The sequence below is a fragment of the Pyxicephalus adspersus genome, chromosome 8 (genome assembly GCF_032062135.1).
Source record: "Pyxicephalus adspersus chromosome 8, UCB_Pads_2.0, whole genome shotgun sequence".
Lineage (NCBI taxonomy): Eukaryota > Metazoa > Chordata > Amphibia > Anura > Pyxicephalidae > Pyxicephalus > Pyxicephalus adspersus.
Window position 1 is genome coordinate 26,930,483 of NC_092865.1, and position 19,086 is coordinate 26,949,568.

A 19,086-nucleotide genomic window follows, 5' to 3' on the forward strand; every position below is an offset into this window, starting at 1 on the left:
GCAGCATGAGACCTTATCCAGGACAGAGAGAGACAGGTGAGGAGTGGACAGATGGATTTGAGTGTCATCAGCTTTGTAGCTTGGCTTTGTGGTCCATGAAGTCAGCGCTGAGGCCAGTTTTTCTCTACTTGCACTCAGCTGCATGAACAGTCTTTTGTAGCTGTTTGGTGTGAGTGTTGTGCCAGGGTCGGGGGTTGGCAGGGGCAACTTTATCCAAAGCCAAGGAAAGAGAGTGGTTTAACATGGTGGCAGCTTTATCTGGGGAGGTGATTTTGGAGAGAGCGGAGGTTAGGGACGCAAGGAAGTTTGAGAAAAGGTTGTGGTCAAGGTTATGGATATCTCTCTGCCGTTGACCAGGTCTGGGATGTGGCAAGGGAGGGGAAGAGTTTGATAGGTTTAAGGTGATAAGGTTGTGATCAGAAAGGGGAAAGGGTGAGTTGTCAAGCAGGGTGAGGTTGCAAAGTTTAGAAAATACCAGGTCTAAAGTGTGTCCTGCTATGTGCGTGGGGCCATTGATGTTCTGAGTCCAAATGAGGAGGTAATGTACAGCAGTTTGGCTGGGGAGGGAAGATTGGGCTCATTCATTGCAACATTAAAGTTACCACGGATGAAGGTAGGCAGGTCATGGGAAAGAATGTGTGGAAGCCAGGATGCAAAGTTATCCAAAAATTGTGATACTGGACCAGGGGGGCAGTAGACAACAGCAACACTGATAGGGAAGGGGCTAAAGGGATGGACAAAGTGGACATCAAGAGAGGTGAAAATGAGAGAGGGTGGGATAGGAAGGACTTTGTATGTACAGCTAGGTGAGAGAAGGAGACCCACACCACCCCCTACTTTGTTGCCAGGTCTGGGGGTATGTGTAAAGTGCAGGCCTCCATAGGAGAGAGCAGCAGCAGAGGCAGAGTAAGAGGAGGAAAGCCAAGTTTCAGTGAGAGCCAGAAAGTTAAGAAATTTAGAAAGGAGAAGGTTGTGTATGGAAGTTTATTTATTGCCAACAGATTGGGCGTTCCATAGACTGCCAGAGAGAGGGGGTAAGAACTTATGGGTAGGGTGAATGGGGATGAGGTTAGGAGAAGGGAGTGTCTTGCTGGGAGCATTTGGAAGGGGGAGGCTGTGTGGAGGACCAGGGTTGGGTGAGATGTCACCAGAGAGTATCAGTAGAGAAAAAAGGTGCAGGAGCAAAGACAGAGAAATCAGGAGAGTGAAGAAGCAGAGAGACAATGAGTTATCAGACAGGGGAGGACAGGGAGTAGCACCAACAAAGAGTGCAGGGTGAATACATTTTTACAGATAATTGCAAACCATATGCGTACATTAAACAATGTGGCAAACTGAAGTCCAAGAGAAGCAGTCCAGAAATATGGGTACAAGTGAGGCTTGTAAACTTGCCAAGTTCCAGGAGTGGGATATGATGATTCACTTAAAGAGATGGTTTGATGAAATACCAATTCAGAATGGCAGCAGCAGAGGATGTGTTGGAGTCCAGTGGTGGATAAATCAGTTCAAAGGCAGGAGATGAGAGAGTAAAATAGTATGTCCAAGTCTGTTCCAATTCCTGTGCCAATTCCCTGGATTAATTCCCATTGCATTTATAATTTGGCACTTAAGATTTGGGCACGTGACCAGGGTTCTAACATGACCTTGCTTGTTGTTTAAATAGACATGCTTTGGGGCCCGATTATGGATAGGCTGATCAGAGTAGAAAGAATTTGTTTAACTCCCCTAGCGTTCTAATTATGTCAGTTTTTTGATGCAAAAAGTGATCCTATTTTTTTTTGCATAGAAATTTTTGTTTATATTGTGGGCCTGTAATTCATAGGATTAACTCCTGGGTATGATAATTATATTTATTTATTATAATATAATACATAATTATAAATAATAATTTTAAAAAATAATGAAATAACAGACAACAATGTAATCCTAAAATAAAATATAAATTTAAAAATGTACTTTTATTTCATGTTGTGTGGTGTTTTTGTACTGTAAAATCTAGTCCAATGGAAAAAGCCGAGGTTTGGCCTGTGGAAAGTTGCAATATTTACCCCCCAGGCGGCTCCTAAGGGTAATTAGGGCTAAGTGTAATATGTGTGCCATTAGAAAGAATGCTTTTTTAGGGGAACAGTGAGTTTTATGCAAGCACGCCAGTGTGAGCCAGGGTTGCGCATATCCATCGGAGAGATCGCTTCAAGTGATGACTTCCGCGCGAGTTTGCCAGCCCTTCGTATTTGGTTGATAAATTGATCGAAGGCCTCCGATTTTAGATCACACATACGAATGCGCCAGCTTCCGATTTTGCTTAGTGGATTAGCCTGAAAATATCCAAACTTATGGAAGATTTGAAAAGCAAGGCAAGAAAGGAAATGGAAGTTTAAAGAACTTTAAACCAATCAACCAATCAGAGGTCAACTTTCACTTTTGTGCATATAAAACTTTGCAGATTGAGCACAAAGCTGGAATTCACTATGAGACTCAGAACTGTGGGAACATTCCAGGGAAGCTAATGTACTTAGGGAGGACTGGGAACTTTGGGCCTGGAAATACAACTAACATAGTGATAGCTTCCTATGGGTTAAAGAAAGCGAAAAACACAAAGTATCCTTGGTGAAGCATTGACTGTTGGTGTGTTGGGGTGGTGTTGTTGTTGAAGTGTCCTAAAGTACAACAATAGCCAGGCTAGGGCCATCCAAGTATTCACATATGTTTACCAAGTAAATTAGCAAAAAACAAGCACTTACTGACCTCTGTAGCTGAAGATCCTGTGAAAAAATTAATCCTTAAACTTCAATGCAAAAGCAAAGTTGTTCAATTAATTTTCTTAGTGACAATTGATGACGTGTCTATGACAAAGTTCTGTACAGTGCTACATATTATGTCAGCGGTAAATAAAAACATGAATATAGTAATTATATCAGCTCAGTTCATTCTAATTCACCCTACCAGCACTGACTTATTAGCCCCTTATTCTTTTAACCTCTAATGTACACATAAAGCAGGTGCACTAGGAGGGGGAGCAAAGTATAATATTTGAAAATCTATAGCCTGGAGTTCACTTTATGTTGCAGGTCTCTTAAATCAGAGTACTATCACCAGAAACGTATAGCATAGTGAATATTAATGGTTTGCTGGTAGTATACTGGCCACCAATGTAAGGACATTTTGCCACTGAGCCCCACAAGGAGCTTTTAGTAGGGGTCCTATGTGACCCAATAATTATTTTAGGTGTTTCTCTAGGGAATAAAGGTGAAGAAAATGGTAAATGGCAAAATGGTGAAGAGGAACCAGCGAACCTAATTCTGGAAGATATCCACACTTGAGGCTTGTCAGAAGGAAAGGTGCTTGAGCTCACCCAAAGGATCTACAAGTTCCGTATTAGAGATACTTGATACTGCTTCCTCCACTGATACAGTACATTTTTTTTTTTTTATCTAATGGCAACCTTTTTTGTGTAACACCTCAGTTTGTTGCTAATTCATGTATAACATATGACATTTAAATTTTTATTTTCCCAAGTGTCCTTGTGAATATCTGTATATTCAAAAGTCATCTTTATTTTTTAAATGTGTTGATATAACTAGTTCTGAGTTTTTACTTTGCTTGCTATATATTTGGTCAAGGTCTGTGACTTATATTGCTTAAAATGAACCTTGCAGTAAAAAGCAAAGTCTGCCTAATACATTAGGGCCCTCTCCATAATGATTAATTGTAAAAATATGATTTAACAGGTTAGGTGGTAGAGTTTTCTTCCATCCCACTAGTAAATAACATTTACTAGCATTATTTAGCAGTTTAGATCCATCATGCTAGTAAAAAAAAAAAAAAAAGGTCAATGACATGTATGGCTCGGCCAATTCGACCAACAGACAATGACAACTATCATCATCCAGTGGCCTAATATACTTGTCAATATATAGTATAGATGTAAGGCCCTGGTCAGTACCAGTATTCCCCAGACACCAGTCCCCCAATCTAACACTGCAGTCTTCACCTATAGCAGCCACCGCTCAGCCTCGGGAGACTGGTTGCGTCTCCCAGCACTGGGTTGTCCCCAGGACTTGGTGTGATGGGATGATGTCTGGGGATAAGCCAGCACCTGACCAGGAGACACAGATGCATAGTAAAGAAATTACCAGGAAATCCAGAGACAAGCCGAAGTCAATCACAGCAGATCAGTCCTCCAAACGAGGTACAAAGGAAAAGGCACAAGCAGAGTCAGGGTCACAGGCAAAGGTCGGTCCAGGCTGAGTTCAAGCAGATTGTCAGGAACAGGCAAAGGTCAGCAACAGAAAACCACTTAGACTCTCCCCAGCACAGATAAGCTCAGTTAACACTATACCAGGCACTGGTGACTGGGAGCAGAGAGGCTTTAAAGTCCCAGCAACCAATAGCAGTGCAGGATTGAGTCAGGAGCTGATCAGCCTCTGAAATCCCTTTCAGCTGTGCACAGCCTAACAATGGATGCTGGGGATGCCGGAAATCCATCAGACTGCACGGCTAAAGGGAAGCAGGGGCTGCTGCTATCTTAGTTCTCCAGGCTGCTGCAAATATTATCTTCAAAAAGAACAAACAGTGTTTTACATTGCGATGGCACAAAGCATGGAGTCGTTTCAGATGAGCATCTCCTAACAACAGTAAAGTCAAATAAGAACTTGGAATGCTCAAATTCTGAGTTTAGAACTAGGGTCATAAAAAGTTCCAATCAGAACTATTGGACCACCACTACCAGTAACCAGAGCCATTCTCTTCCATACTGCCCTTGCTCCATTCTTAGTAAAGCTACGTACACACTTCCAATTATTATCGTCGGAAAACGAACGACGAACGTTCCTGCACCATATGAACGAACGATCGTATAGCACCGATCCTGCACATAGAGGTAACGACACGATCGTTCGTAGATATTGTACACACAATAGATACGATCGTTTGAGCGATAGAGGAACTATGTGCACGACAGGAAAGTGAACGGACGTTCGTTCATTACGCATGCTCTGAACATAGACGATCAACGAACGACCGTACACACGAACGATGTTCAACGATCGTCGTCCAATCCGATCCCCCGGTCCGGTCGTTCGTTTCCAGCGACTTTCCTCATTCGTCAGCGTCGTTGGTTACTTTTTTACGAACTATTTTTTGCCCAATCGATCGTTCGTCGTTCGATTGGAACGATAAAAATTGGAAGTGTGTTCGCACCTTAATTCATTTTACCTGTAGGGGGAATCCCTATAGTATGCTTTTTTTATCCTGCAACAGTTTCACCTTAGGGTTATCAAAAGTCATCAACATGTCACTGGTAATATCAGAAACCTAATTATCCTTTAAACAACTCATAGTGGTAATAACTGCCTGTTCCTGTTATCACAAAAATACAGTTAGGTGGACTTTGAAATCAAAAGTAATACGTAGGTTGTCATGATTTGATCCTATTTAAAATGCTAGCATCATGGCTGCCATGCCATGATTATCTGACTCTATTACTCTTTGGTAATGACAATTTATACTAATTAGGAGTTCTGTCATTACTTGCTATATGTTTAAAATTTTTGCTTTAAGCATAAAACTTTGTAAGAATTTTTTTTTTCAATTTCTGGGATATGCCAGTTTATAGTGTGTTTTGGCTTTGTCTCTGTATTAGAGTTCTCAAGACAAATAGGGAGCCTAGGTAAGTTTTACCCTTCCTGATGGTGCTTGTATCAGGGGGTTCTGTAGCCAACTGAAACATCCATCGAGCTAGGTTCAGACTTCCAGCTGCTTGCACCTTTGAGCTGGTTTTGAGAGTGTTTGCTTATTTTATAGTGGCAGTGATACTGAACTACTTACATTGCCCCTATACATACACTACAAGTAGCATACCACCCAAGGAAACAGTTCAGAGGTGTGAAGAAACATTAATCACACTGCAAACGCACCACCAGTCTGAACAAAGGAGAACTACTAGGCTACCAGCAGCAATTTACATTTAATATACATTTTATATAATAGGAAGACTATCATGGGAGAGCCTGGGTGGTCCAACAAACCTGGAATTGATTTCTTAAAAAAACATTTGCTAATAGTTACCATATTTTTAATCCTGGACAAGATCTGTTTCAGGTTTTCTGGATCACTCAACAAAATGAATTATCACTAAGAAATAATTCACTGTTTAGTAAATCAGCTTAACATTCACTTTGCAAAGAATATATATTCCTGTGAAATTTATTACATTAAATAAAAACAAGATTTTACTTGTATATAGATTGGATTTATAAAAGCTTCACCTTATTCACTAAGCTAAATAAATCATCCCTTTCAGGGTAATATTTTTTTTGATAAGTAAAAAGAATAAACTCATTGGAAAATCAGTCCTAATAGGTTTAACTTAATTATTTTTTAAATATTAGACTGCATGTTGTAAATTACTTACAAATATGCATACAGCCAACCCAACACTTCAATCTTTTTATTATGCCTTTGGATTCTTATACTCCCATTTGCATTACCAGAAGAAAAAAAGTGTTTGCTACATCTTATAAAAAAACCTTTGATAAATCTAGGTCAGCATTTTGAATGAAAGGGAATTTATCATCAATAATTTGATTTACCTTGGAACAGAGACTTAAGAAGGAAAGCCAAGTTTTCTTTGGTTTGTATGTTTGTTGGCAGAAACGTTATAGGAGCAACTGTTAACATCCTGCAATAATATGGAAGGGCAGAGGTTCTTTCTTGTCTTTCTATAAATAAAATGTGTCTGCACTGTTAAAAATGAACACATCATTTGGGAATTTGTGTAACTATTTAAACATTGTTTTAAGGATTTATATATGTACAAAAGAACTACCTAGCAGTGCATTTACATTTTTTAAACTTGTTGTTGTAAAGGGTTTGGTACTAGTAGTACTTTTGGTAAAAGTAGAGTCCTACTTTTTATTACTTCTTCTACACATTTATTTTTCAGCTTCAATATTCCAGCTTCAAAACTTTGAAGCGTACAAAGGTATTCCTGAAGGAAAAATTTTGTAGGATGGAAAATGACAATAAAAGCATGCAATATGGATACAACTATTTAGTCAATTTCCTCTCTGGCTGGTTTGTTCCAAAAAACACAACAGGCCTTTTTTAGTGCCATTTAATCATTGGCTTAAACTACAGATGAAGAAACAAGCTATTAGCTTAAAGTGGAACTATTAGTAAAAAAAAAAAAACACTTACCATTACAGGTGGTACCCTTGATCCCTCCATGATCCTAGTCCAGTCGATCCCACGCTGTCCCATCTTCATTCTGGGGACTGCCATCTTCTTCCTTTTCTACCATGTTCTTCTCTCTACATCACCTGATCTCTGTAAAGTGTAACAGAAATCTAAAGTGTACCAGAAATCTGGGACAAATACTTTGGATCAATAATAAACCTGCTTAATATTTTGAAAAAACGATCTGCTGTTACCACTAGTCTACTTGCCGAAACTGGTGCTAGCATTTGGCTCCTGTAAACCTAAATCATGTGGAGTAACAACAACACGTTATAACATTAGTATGTAAAAAACAACAACTCAATGTGCTTCATAACTTTCTGATATAAATATATGAGCTAAACTGCTCATGTAATGACAGGAAACATGAGAACACAGCTTCCTCTTTCATTATCCAGTAACATCCTGGAGCCAGTCCAGCAAGACCGAAGTTCAGAATAAATTGATTGAATAACGCTTGCGATCAGATTGTGGGCATCTAATAGCAGAAATAAGTAGTGCAGGGGAAACCTCTGGCTTGAGGGTAAATAATGCAATAAAAGCTGGTTTTGTTATTAATTTTTATCCTATTTTTTGCAGGAGTTCTGCTTTAAACATGTGATCTCAAGATATGACCAGTATCTGCAAGATATGTGATATCTTGTACCCTGCATTCCTAAAAGAACTAATTTTAGACACCTATCTGGCTGTAGCTTACTAATACCTTTTACACTGTAGAACTGCAATATAGTATAGTGTTTGCTATTCCTGGAACTCTAAAAAGGATCCATGTGTATTGCCGCACACCAACTGTTCCCTGCACTCATGGGAACTCAAGGCTATGGTTACGATTAGTCATTGTGTTTAGTATTCATAGTTTAATTATGGATCAAGATGTTTCATTTTTTAATACTTGTCTCAAGTTTTTAATCAACTTTGAGAAGAAAAAAAATGGGTCAGTTTGCTATGAATACATTACAATAAAGAATATTTATGAAAGCCAGTATAATGTTACATATAACAATTTATTTATAAGACAGAAGAAAGCATAATTCACAGTTTAGGCTGCACTAGTTTTTAAACATTAACTGAAACCTTGGCCTATGACACAAAGCTAACATTAAGTGCATGCCCTAATTTGAACCAAAAGGCAGATGATAACTTTACACCAGATATTTACCTATAGATAAAAGCCCAAAGAGGTATTTACAGAAGAACTTGTTTGTCCATTTAAATAAAACACATAGAATGATCTCAAAGAAAGTTCTCAAAAAATGCTTCTGAGGTGACGGTCACGTTACGGGTCACGGGAAGTGCAGTAATATGTTTGACATGCAGCCTAATTCTCTGCACCTCTGTAGAACCCCATAGGGGAATATCTGGGTCTGGTGGGACAAGATTTCTTCAGATTATGCATGATTATGCATTTTTTTTGTCCCCCCTCCCTAAAAGATGGATTTAGTTGGGTATATCTTCTAGCCCTTTTTAGTGTTATGGGTTTGCACCAATGACCAAAAAGTCAAAATGAAACAACTCTGTATTAGCAAGATCTGTGCTACATACCAGTAGTTCTAGATATGCATTTAGCCGCAGGAGCATAAAGGAAAGACCTACATGGCTATACCTATTGTTTTTTTAGAACTATGTTGGAAATAATGACATGTAAACACTTTATATTATAACAGATGCACCTAGTTTGGAAAATCATTGCTAGGTGTAGATTAAGGGTGAAAGGTATTTAAAAAAGCACTATATTAGAAAATTCCTTGAGTAACAAATATATATAAATATATATATTTATTTATATATATATTATATATATATATATATATATATATATATATATATACATACATACATCATATGAAAAAGTCATGCTCTATATATTATCTTGGTAAGCTAAATTTTCATAAGACAAAGGCATTGTAAAATTCATAAAAAACTGGATTTCAATGTTTTATTCGGACTGTATGGGTGAAGCGGTACTATATGTACCAAACATATATGAAATATGATTAGAGGAACACAAAAGAAAAAAAACAGCCACGTTCCTGGCCTAAGAAATCATGTGGCAGAGGATAAACACTAAAGATGTAGCTGTACAGGAAGAAATGAAGACATAGTAGAAAAATGGACTCAGTGGAGCATTGCAGACTAATAGATACAAATAAGGAGAACAGAAAATTTCACATACTTGATTTATTTGCTGGAACAGAAAGATTTATATAAGGTATTGCGATTTATATTGATTACTCAGCGGAGGAAATAGCCTAATGCAAATTGTATTGTTCTGTCCTGCGAGTTATGCCACATGACAGGTGCTTAAGGCACACTGTGATCAACAAAAGTTCAAACTGCTATTAAGTTCATACATGAATTAGGATGTAGATGATGGCCTTATGTACAGCTTCATAATGTACAATGCCACATAGAAAAAAAACATTCACAATTTTATACATTAAAATACCAAAGGATGTTTCATTTTTTAGATATGTAATTAAGGAAACACTGTAACCTTTCCTATGCAGAACAAGGGTCCCTAGAAAGTGTATCCCTCAAGTCCATTACATTCACCTTACCTACAGTCTCTTTTAGCTCCCTGTTTCTCTGCAGTCAGCACTAAAATTAGATGAGCTGCTATCATGTGCTAGATCTAGTGATAGGCTGCTAGGCCTGGTCACCATCACAGGGAAGCAGATCATAAAATAGGCTTGGAGCCAAAAAAAAAAAGAGAAATGGGGGGAAAAAGTACACACACCTAACATGGGTGTGAAGAGGATAGGGTGAGTTAAATATTGGGTTTAGAAAAAGGTCTTGAAGCTAATTGGTAGTTGATGTGGTCAGGGGTAGAGTTCAGGAAGGGAGTAAAAGAAAAATAATTTAGTGGAAGTTTGACTGAAGAAGGGGAAGTTTGGGGAGAAATGGTACTGTGAGGATGGCATGGACTCCCTATTGTTGCAACATACCAAGAAGTCCCCCAAGAGGGCCAGGAGTTTGTAGACTGTGGCTGGGTCGCAGCCTCAGAGGAATCCTCAATGGAGCCAGAGCCTGCACAGAAGGAATGGTAATGGCAGAGCTTTATGTCTTCTCTCCTTTGCACTGTTGGTACCAGAACCTGCAACCTTACCTGGTGACACCTTGACTGGTGTGAGGACACCAGGCCAGTCCTGGAGTGCACCTGGCAGCTTTCTACAGGAAATCCAGCTGCCATTAGATTCAGCTTTAAGAGGATTAGTGGTAGGGAGCCATTTTTTGACCTCCCGATGTTAGGGCTCAAGAGAAACTTAAACAAAGATGAAAGAATTAGTGTTAGACCAGGCTGTAAGCTGCACCAGTGACAGCAGCCGGTGAACCTTTAAAGGAAGCAGCACCTGCTGTTAGGACATCTAAATTCTTTTGTTTTTAAGGGGAGCTATCAAGTATTTGATCCCCTGCTTATTTTGTATGTTTGCCCTCTGACAAAGAAATGACCAGTCTATAATTGTAATGGTAGGTTTATTATAGGTGTTAGTGACAGAATAACAACAAATGAACCATCAAAAACCCAGTGCTCAAACGTCAGAGCTTGATGTGCATTGTAATGAGTGAAATAAGTATTTGATCCCTTAGCAACCAGTCTGGAGACTCGCTAGGCAACTCCAGGACCTTCATGTGCTTCTTTGTGGGCCACTCCTTTTGTTGTCCTTGGCCTGTGTGTTTAGGGTCATTGTTATGCTGGAAAACCCATCCACAACCCATTTTCAATGCCCTAGCTGAGAGAAGGAGGTGCTCACCCAAGATTTGACGGTACTTGGCCATGTACATTGTCCCTTCGATGCAGAGAAGGTGTCCTGTCCCTTTAGCAGAACAACACCCACAAAGCATAATGTGTCCACCTCCATGTTTGACGGTGGGGATGGTGTTCCTAGGGTCATAGGCAGCATTCCTCCTCCTCCAAACACAGCCAGTTGAGTTGATGCCAAAGGGCTCAATTTTGGTCTCATCTGACCACAACATTTTCACCCAGTTCTCCTCCGGATTATTCAGATGGTCATTGGCAAACTGCAGACAGGCCTGTACATGTGCTGTCTTGAGTAGGGGGACCTTGCAGGCTCTGCATGTTTTCAGGCCTTCACGGCTCAGTGTGTTACTAAATGTTTTCTTGGTGACTATGGTCCCAGGTGCCCTGAGATCATTGACAAGTTCCCCCCGTGTAGTTCTGGGGTGCTTTGTCACCCTTCTCATGATCATTGCAACTCTACGAGGGGAGATCTTGCATGGAGCCCCAGACCGAGGGAGATTGACAGTTATTTTCTGTTTTTTCCATTTGCGAATTATCTCGCCAACTGTTTTCATCTTCTTTCCAAGCTGCTTGGCGATAGTCTTGTAGCCAAGTCCAGCCTTGTGTAGGTCTACAATCTTGTCCCTGACATCCTTAGACAGTTCTTTGGTCTTGGCCATGGTGGCTAGTTTGGAATCTGATTGATTGATTGATTGCTTCTGTGGACAGGTGTCTTTTATACAGGTACTGTAACAAGCTTGGATTAGGAGCACTCCCTTACAGAGGGTGCACCTAATCTCAGCTCGTTACCTGCTAACAGAGATAACACAAAGACTTGAAAGATTATACTATTTAATAATAAAGACAGATAGATAAAACAAAGCAGTTACAAAGACTTAGATATAACAAAAGTACTTAGCTGTGGAAGTGAGTTTCATTCATCCAAGGAGTCTTCCAAAATAATGGCTTGGCAGATGATCAAAAAACATGTTGCATACAGTTAGCTTTGGTCAAGAATAGTAATTAGGTATGGCACTGTGTTTTTAACTACTCAGGAACTAAGACAATGGCCAGTGTTTGACCAGTGTTTGACCAGTACTGACCAATGATCATCCTTTAACCAGCATTTTACCTTATAAGGATACCAGTTAAAGGATATGCTGCATTCCTTTAGGATGACCTCATATATGGTATACATATACCAGTATATACTGGTAAAGCATTATTGTTGGTGAGACATAATTGATATTAAATAAATTGTGCTATCCCAACACCTGCATACAGTGAAGACATTAGGGACCCTGAAATCTTGCTGGTTGATAGGGGATCAAATACTTATTTCACTAATTACAATGCACATCAAGCTCTGACTTTTGAACACTGAGTTTTTGAGAGTTCTTTTGTTTGTATTCTGTCACTCACAGCTACAATAAACCTACCATTACAATTATAGACTGGTCATTTCTTTGAGGGCAAACGTACAAAATCAGCAGGGGATCAAATACTTCTTTCCCTCACTATATAACAGAGGGAGGGATTGAACAGGCTGACAGAGCGTGTGTTGTAAAGGTGACGCGGTGAGGTTATAGATCAAGCTGTCCAAGATAGATAAATTGGACAAAGGGTTTAACGATACCAGGCTTAACCAGCGTAGGTGGCGAAGAAGTTTTTTTTGCTGGTTCGATTGTCACTGAATAGCCCTTACCTATGTATTCCGACAGATTGGTTCTTTTGTTCTTTCAGTTTCTTTTAGTGTTCCATAAGTGCTCAATGGCAAAGGGGGTTAGGTCACAGATTTTATATTCATTGTGGCAGCTACAGAGTGCAACAGGTGGGGTTTGGATGAGTGGGTCATTGGGCATATTGGTAGTTGGGAGCTGAGTAGATATTGGTTGTACATTCAATCTCAGATGATGTAAAAATTATAAGAGAAAGTGGTGTTTGTAGGACATGGTTATTTTTGTTCCCTTGTTCCTCATTCTTGCTTTTTTTTTCTTCAGGTCTGGCTTTGTGTTTCCTACACATTATAAGACATTCCATTGCATACTGGGGTGATAAATACTGGGTTGCATACAAGGAGATAAAAAGGTTGGCAGATTTCTTATTTGGACTGGCAGCTTGATTGTTAGGTTTGGGTACAAACTGCAATATCTCAGTGTTATACAGTTACTCCAAATGTAGTGGCTATGAATATTTGGTTTGAGGGGCTTTAGGATGGGATTTAGAGGATGTTTCCGATGTGAAGGGATGTCCAAGCATGAGACATAATGGCTGTGGTGCTTTGAATCTTGGGACATTTTGGAATTTTGTGGTGGTGTTGCAGGGACCCATCTTTGGTGTGGTGTCCTTTAGACTGCTAGGTCAGTTTGTTATGCCTCTCCATGCTTTCTCCCCAGCTGCAGAGACACTGGATAGTCAAAGTGTCTGCACTTGCCTTGCTTTACTGTGTTCATTTAAACCCCAGTGACAATGTAAAGGTCAGGCGGCATGCTGCAAAGAGTACAGACACACTCTGTGAAAACAGCAGTCCTCCTGGGAAAGTGTCAAACAGTTGCAAAGAGGACAATGGGATCTCAGCTGTGGTCCAACACACTGTCCACTGAGGAATAGCTCTAGTTCCTGGCTGGTTGCAGAATTATGGATTTGGCCCACAGAAACTGTCAGACAATAGGAGAGACCACTGCTACCACACAATACAGCGGTCGTCTTTGCAGTATGCTATCTAGGCTTAGAACTTGGTGCTGCCACTGCAACTGAGCCATATTAAAAGTAGAACATAAACAAAAAATTGTTTTCTGTGCCTCCTACGCTGAATAAATGTCCTTTCAATAGGGCTTTAAAACAGGAATTTAGAAATGGCCTGTGCCAGAGCTACTACTGTGTAATGCATATGGTGTTAACTAAATGAAGCTGTCATGGCATATAAGATGCATTACATATTAGAGATCCATTCTTTCTACTCTCACCCCAGAATTACAGGTTCTAAAGCCATGAATGTCACTCTCCAGTGATTGATTACAGGTTTATGAGAATTCACTGGTTTTTATCTAGCAAAAACAATGACCATTATCTATACTGTGCCAAGTTTAAATACTGGCATAGAATCTAGACGGCTGCCAGGGGATCAGAGAGCGAAAGACATGCTGCATGAATACTTGTCCATTTCTGATAAACGTTTAATGAAAATGTTTAATCGCTAAGTTTTAAAAAAAATAAACAAACAGAAATACTTTTTATGAAGCTTCTGGGATTTTTAGTGTGTTGGTTGTTGATTTATTATTTTGTGCATTTTAAACAGCCACAAGTATCTTGAACTGTAATTACCTTGCATTTTAAAATGATGCCCTGCATTCCTTTACTTGTTTGGTAACTATTTTCTACAATATTGTGATTGCCAGGTTCCTGACATATACTGAACAACTTGTTTGATTGGTTCATGTACTCTCTTATTCAGGTTGACTGTCTGAAACCTGCAAACTTGGATATTTGTTTTTAGCCTTACTCTATGTAAAATTCAGGAAAGGGATGTGTCTGATGTGGTCAGCTCATATTGTCACTCTTGCCTGATACATGAATGACATTCAGATGGGAGCAGATGTTTTTATTCTGCTAACCACCCACTAATTTCATTAGTAAGCACTCTGTTTATTCCCATGCATTAAGATTTATCCTTCTAAAATGATCTTAGCTTGTTCACTCATGACAAACCCACAAGTGTTATTCGAGGTCAAAAGATGACATGAATTGGTTAATCATTTAATGGACCCCTACTCTATAGAACACAGGGATCCACAACTTGATTCCATATTTTAATGACACTTTTATATATTTAAATGTGAAACATTTCTATGTATATCAATTACTTATGTATATCAATTACTTTACTGGATTAAATGTTCAACTTTATTACACACCCTTTTTTAACTGCATAGTGTGATACTACTTACTTGATCAGAGTTCAAGTGGAACTTTAGTTTTTGTTTTTGCTTCTCTACAGCAATACCTAATAAAAAACAAAGCTACATCCCCTATATGCATTTTAAGGTTAAAAGTGTACCTTTAAATTGGACACATTGCAGAGAAAATTTTAAGCAAGAACTTCATATTTTGCAAGATAGTTTAATAATAAACTTTATCTTAATGCAAAGTCTGTCTTAATGCAAACACACAGGACAGTATATGCATTGGTGCACTAGGTTACCATTCATTACGCAGCTCAACAAAATTTATTATCATTAGACAAGGATTTATAAATATATTTAGTTTACGTCTGGTATGCTGAATTTAGAAATGACATTAGTTTCATTGAATTGGCTCTAGTTCTTGTGATACAGGAATCGAAATAGATATTTTTACCAACAACAAATGTAAACACAGCATATTAATATCAATCTTTATTTACACCGATGTTTTGCATTTTATATATTAAATGTAGCATTTTTTTCATGAAACTTTCATTTGCCTTCTTTATATTCATACATTTTCTTTTTTTTACAGAAATATGAGTTCTTCAAGAAGAAGAAATATTCTCAGCAAAAACAGAGAAGAAACATTACAGAATTTGTGAAACAAGCATATCTTACATATTTTGGTATTAAACTTGAGGACCAAGATGAGTATTGGGCTCCCCATATGGTTTGCAAAACTTGTGTTGAGTGTCTACGTCAGTGGAAAATTGGAAAACTGAAAAGTTTGAAATGTGGTGTACCTATGGTATGGCAAGAGCCCATAAATCATCATAAAAATTGTTATATTTGTGCTTTGAATGTAAAAGGTTTCATTTGTTACAAGAAAAACAAGTTGGAGTACCCTGATTTGGAATCAGCAAGACGACCTGTGCCGCATGGTGCTGATGTTCCCATACCAGTGTTCAGTACACTCCCTGATATTCCCTGTATCCGACATGGAGGATATACAGGGTTTGGAGTGTAGTCCAGGAGTTAGCAGTGGATGCGAATATGAAGGAAGTGTTTCATCAAACCAGCAGATTTCCCAAGAAGAGCTCAATAATTTATTACGTGACCTAAGTCTGTCTAAACAAGCATTTGAACTTTTAGCATCCAGGCTAAAAGCAAAGAACTTTCTGAGACTGGAAGTTAAAATAACTTATAACATGTCCTAAATAATTATAGGACAAGTGAGGTGACACTCCTACCAAATTTCAGTGAAGATGGAGACTTTGGCTCTGAATAATAAAGCTCTCCAAGGCTGGAGAGGATACAATTTCATCAGTGAAGCTGGGTAATCCAGCAAACCTGGAATGGATCTGGTCTGGTCCAGGATCTGGTCCAGGATTCAAAACATTTTCATAGCAAACATAGCAAATAAATGTGAAAAAAATCAATTTCCAGGTTTGCTGGATCACCCAGCTTCACTGATGGAAGTGTATCCTCCCTAGTCTTGGAGAGCTTTAATAAATCAGGCCCAATGTGTACTGTTGTAACATCCCTGGACTACTAGCCCATATGGGAGTACCAGAATACCGGGCAGGAGACTTGCGGCTTTTCATAGCCAGTTCCATTCGAAGTTTGAAATCAGTTTTACTGCATAATGCAACTCCTATGCATCAATTCCAATTGGTCACTCAACAAAACTTTAAGAAGAATATGAAAATATCAAAATGCTCATACAAAAGCTTTGCTATCATGAACACCAATGGTCCATATGTGTTGATTTAAAAATGGTGAACTTCCTACTTGGACAGCAAAGTAGATACACAAAGTACCCATGTTTTATCTGCTTGTGGGATAGTGGAGCAAGGCAGGATCACTGGAAAAAAGTGACATGGCCTCCAAGGGCAAGCCTAGTTTTCAACAATAGTTGACAAAGAAAAAATAATTCCCCCTCTACTACACATAAAGTTGGGAACAATGATACAATTTGTTAAAGCTCTGAACAAGGACGGTGATTGCTTCAAATATATTTTCAGTATAGATTCCGAAACTGATAAATGATTCAAAATTCACAAGTTACATGACTGATACTGAAGCCTCTGCCTAGCACAGCTATGTCATGGTTGTCAAGAACTTCTTGGGTAATCATAAAGCACAAAATTATGAAAAACTGGTACAAAACTTGCTCTTAAATTTTAAAAATTTGGGTGAACTTAATGAACTTAAAGCTACACTATCTCCATAGCCATTTGTGCAAATTTCCAGAAAACCTTGGCGTGAGGAACTCAGTGAGGAACAAGGGGAGAGGTTCCATCAAGATATAAAGGTGATGGAAGTAAGATATCAGGGCAGATGGGATAGACACATGATGGCAGACTACTGCTGGAGCTTTCAAGGTGATTGTCCTGATCATCAGCATAAAAGGAAATCTTACAAACTGAGTTTTTCAATGACTTCTTTTTTGATTAGTTCTGTAAATATACTGAATATAGAATATATTGACACTACATAGTTCAAAATTTTAATTCTGTATACCTAGGCATATCTAGTTTATTTTTGCTTAATTTTCATGTTTCATTCGTTTTTTATGAGGTCGTTATTTCAAAACCTAGTGACAATCTAGCAAAACCAATACCATATTTCCAATCTGTGCATCAAACATAACCTAAAATGACCTTAATCTGTTTGGCAAGAAAATGTTTGTTGACAAGTGTTAATAAAGGGACCTCAAACACACCTTAAGAATAAACTGTTTTGCACTGGGCTGTTATGCATTGCTATGAGGTGAGCATTAAAAATGCAACATGCACTGCTTGTGTGTGATGTCCTGTTTTAGCAGCCCATTTCGATAAATTCTATAATGCTATGCAATACTATAGTGTTAACAGCAATCATACCTCCACTGGAAATGTCTCACCTGCTTTTTTTGGTAACATCTGTAAAAATTTTGATTCTTCAGTTTAGTCAGTTTCAGTGACAATTGCCAACAGGACAAACAGAGGATGAATGTACCCACCAGGGACAAAGAAAACCATATTCTGTCTGTACTCAAACCAAGTTTTTCAAAGTTTTTTTTAAATGAAATGGCCATATAATATACATATACAGTATAGCACACATACACATATAGACATACACTTTTAAACCAGTCATTTTTAATATACTATATCACTTTATATCACAATTTATGAGCACTGAAGGATTGCAAAGCACAATCTTTTTATGTCTTATATTAAAATAAGTTATTTACATGTTTTCACTTCCATTACAAAATCTCAAAACGGTTTATTCTTCATTTTCGTATAGTGGGTAGAGCCATGCAAATCATCTTTTTATACCCCCGTGGCCAGCTGTGCATCCAGAGCTGCAGGTGTTTAGCACAGATACAGACTAATTATATTGGGTAATTTATTCACACTTGCATACAGCTGTTTCATACTGCTCTATACACCAGCATAGCGGATGATAAGCATGGGATTACTGATCTGCTGTGCCGTATTGCATCCCATGGCAAAACTTCTCAATACCAAATGTGAATGATTGTCTGAATTTCTACACTGAATGGGAAAGGTTTCAGGGACATTCGGACATGAAATATATAAACTATTGGAAGGTTGGTTGAGCTATTTATTTCCTAAATTTACTCCGCACTTTGTAATTCATCCTTGGTTAGTTGTGCCACAATAATCTGTCATTCGAGGCTAAGCATTTACTGGGCAGTGTGATCATTTTATTATTATCCTTTACCTAAATCGCTTTGCAAAGTCTATATTCATGTCACTAACTTCCCCTTAAAAGGGCTCACAATCTAATGAAGTCGTAAGTCATTAATATAATCAATCACCAGTTCTTTGGGGGGGAAAGCCAATAAACCTACCAGTATGTTTTTTGGGGGGAAACCAGAGTTCCTTGAGGAAACCCATGCTAACACAGGGAGAGCACACAAATCCCACGCAAGTGTGCTAGCCAATGTCATTCAACTCAATAGACATTTGTAAATGTATCCTATTGGTTTCAATAAAAAACATATGGTATGTATTTATTATTAGAATGTGGAGTGCTGATTCACTATAATAAAAAAAGTAGTACTCTTTTGTAATGTTCCAGACCTTTTAGACGTAAATATGTACAGATGATAATTTTTTTTTTGCAACCAATAGGAAACATTTTACAATTGTGCAGAACTGTGTTTTTTTTTAGTTTTTGTTAAGCTGACTG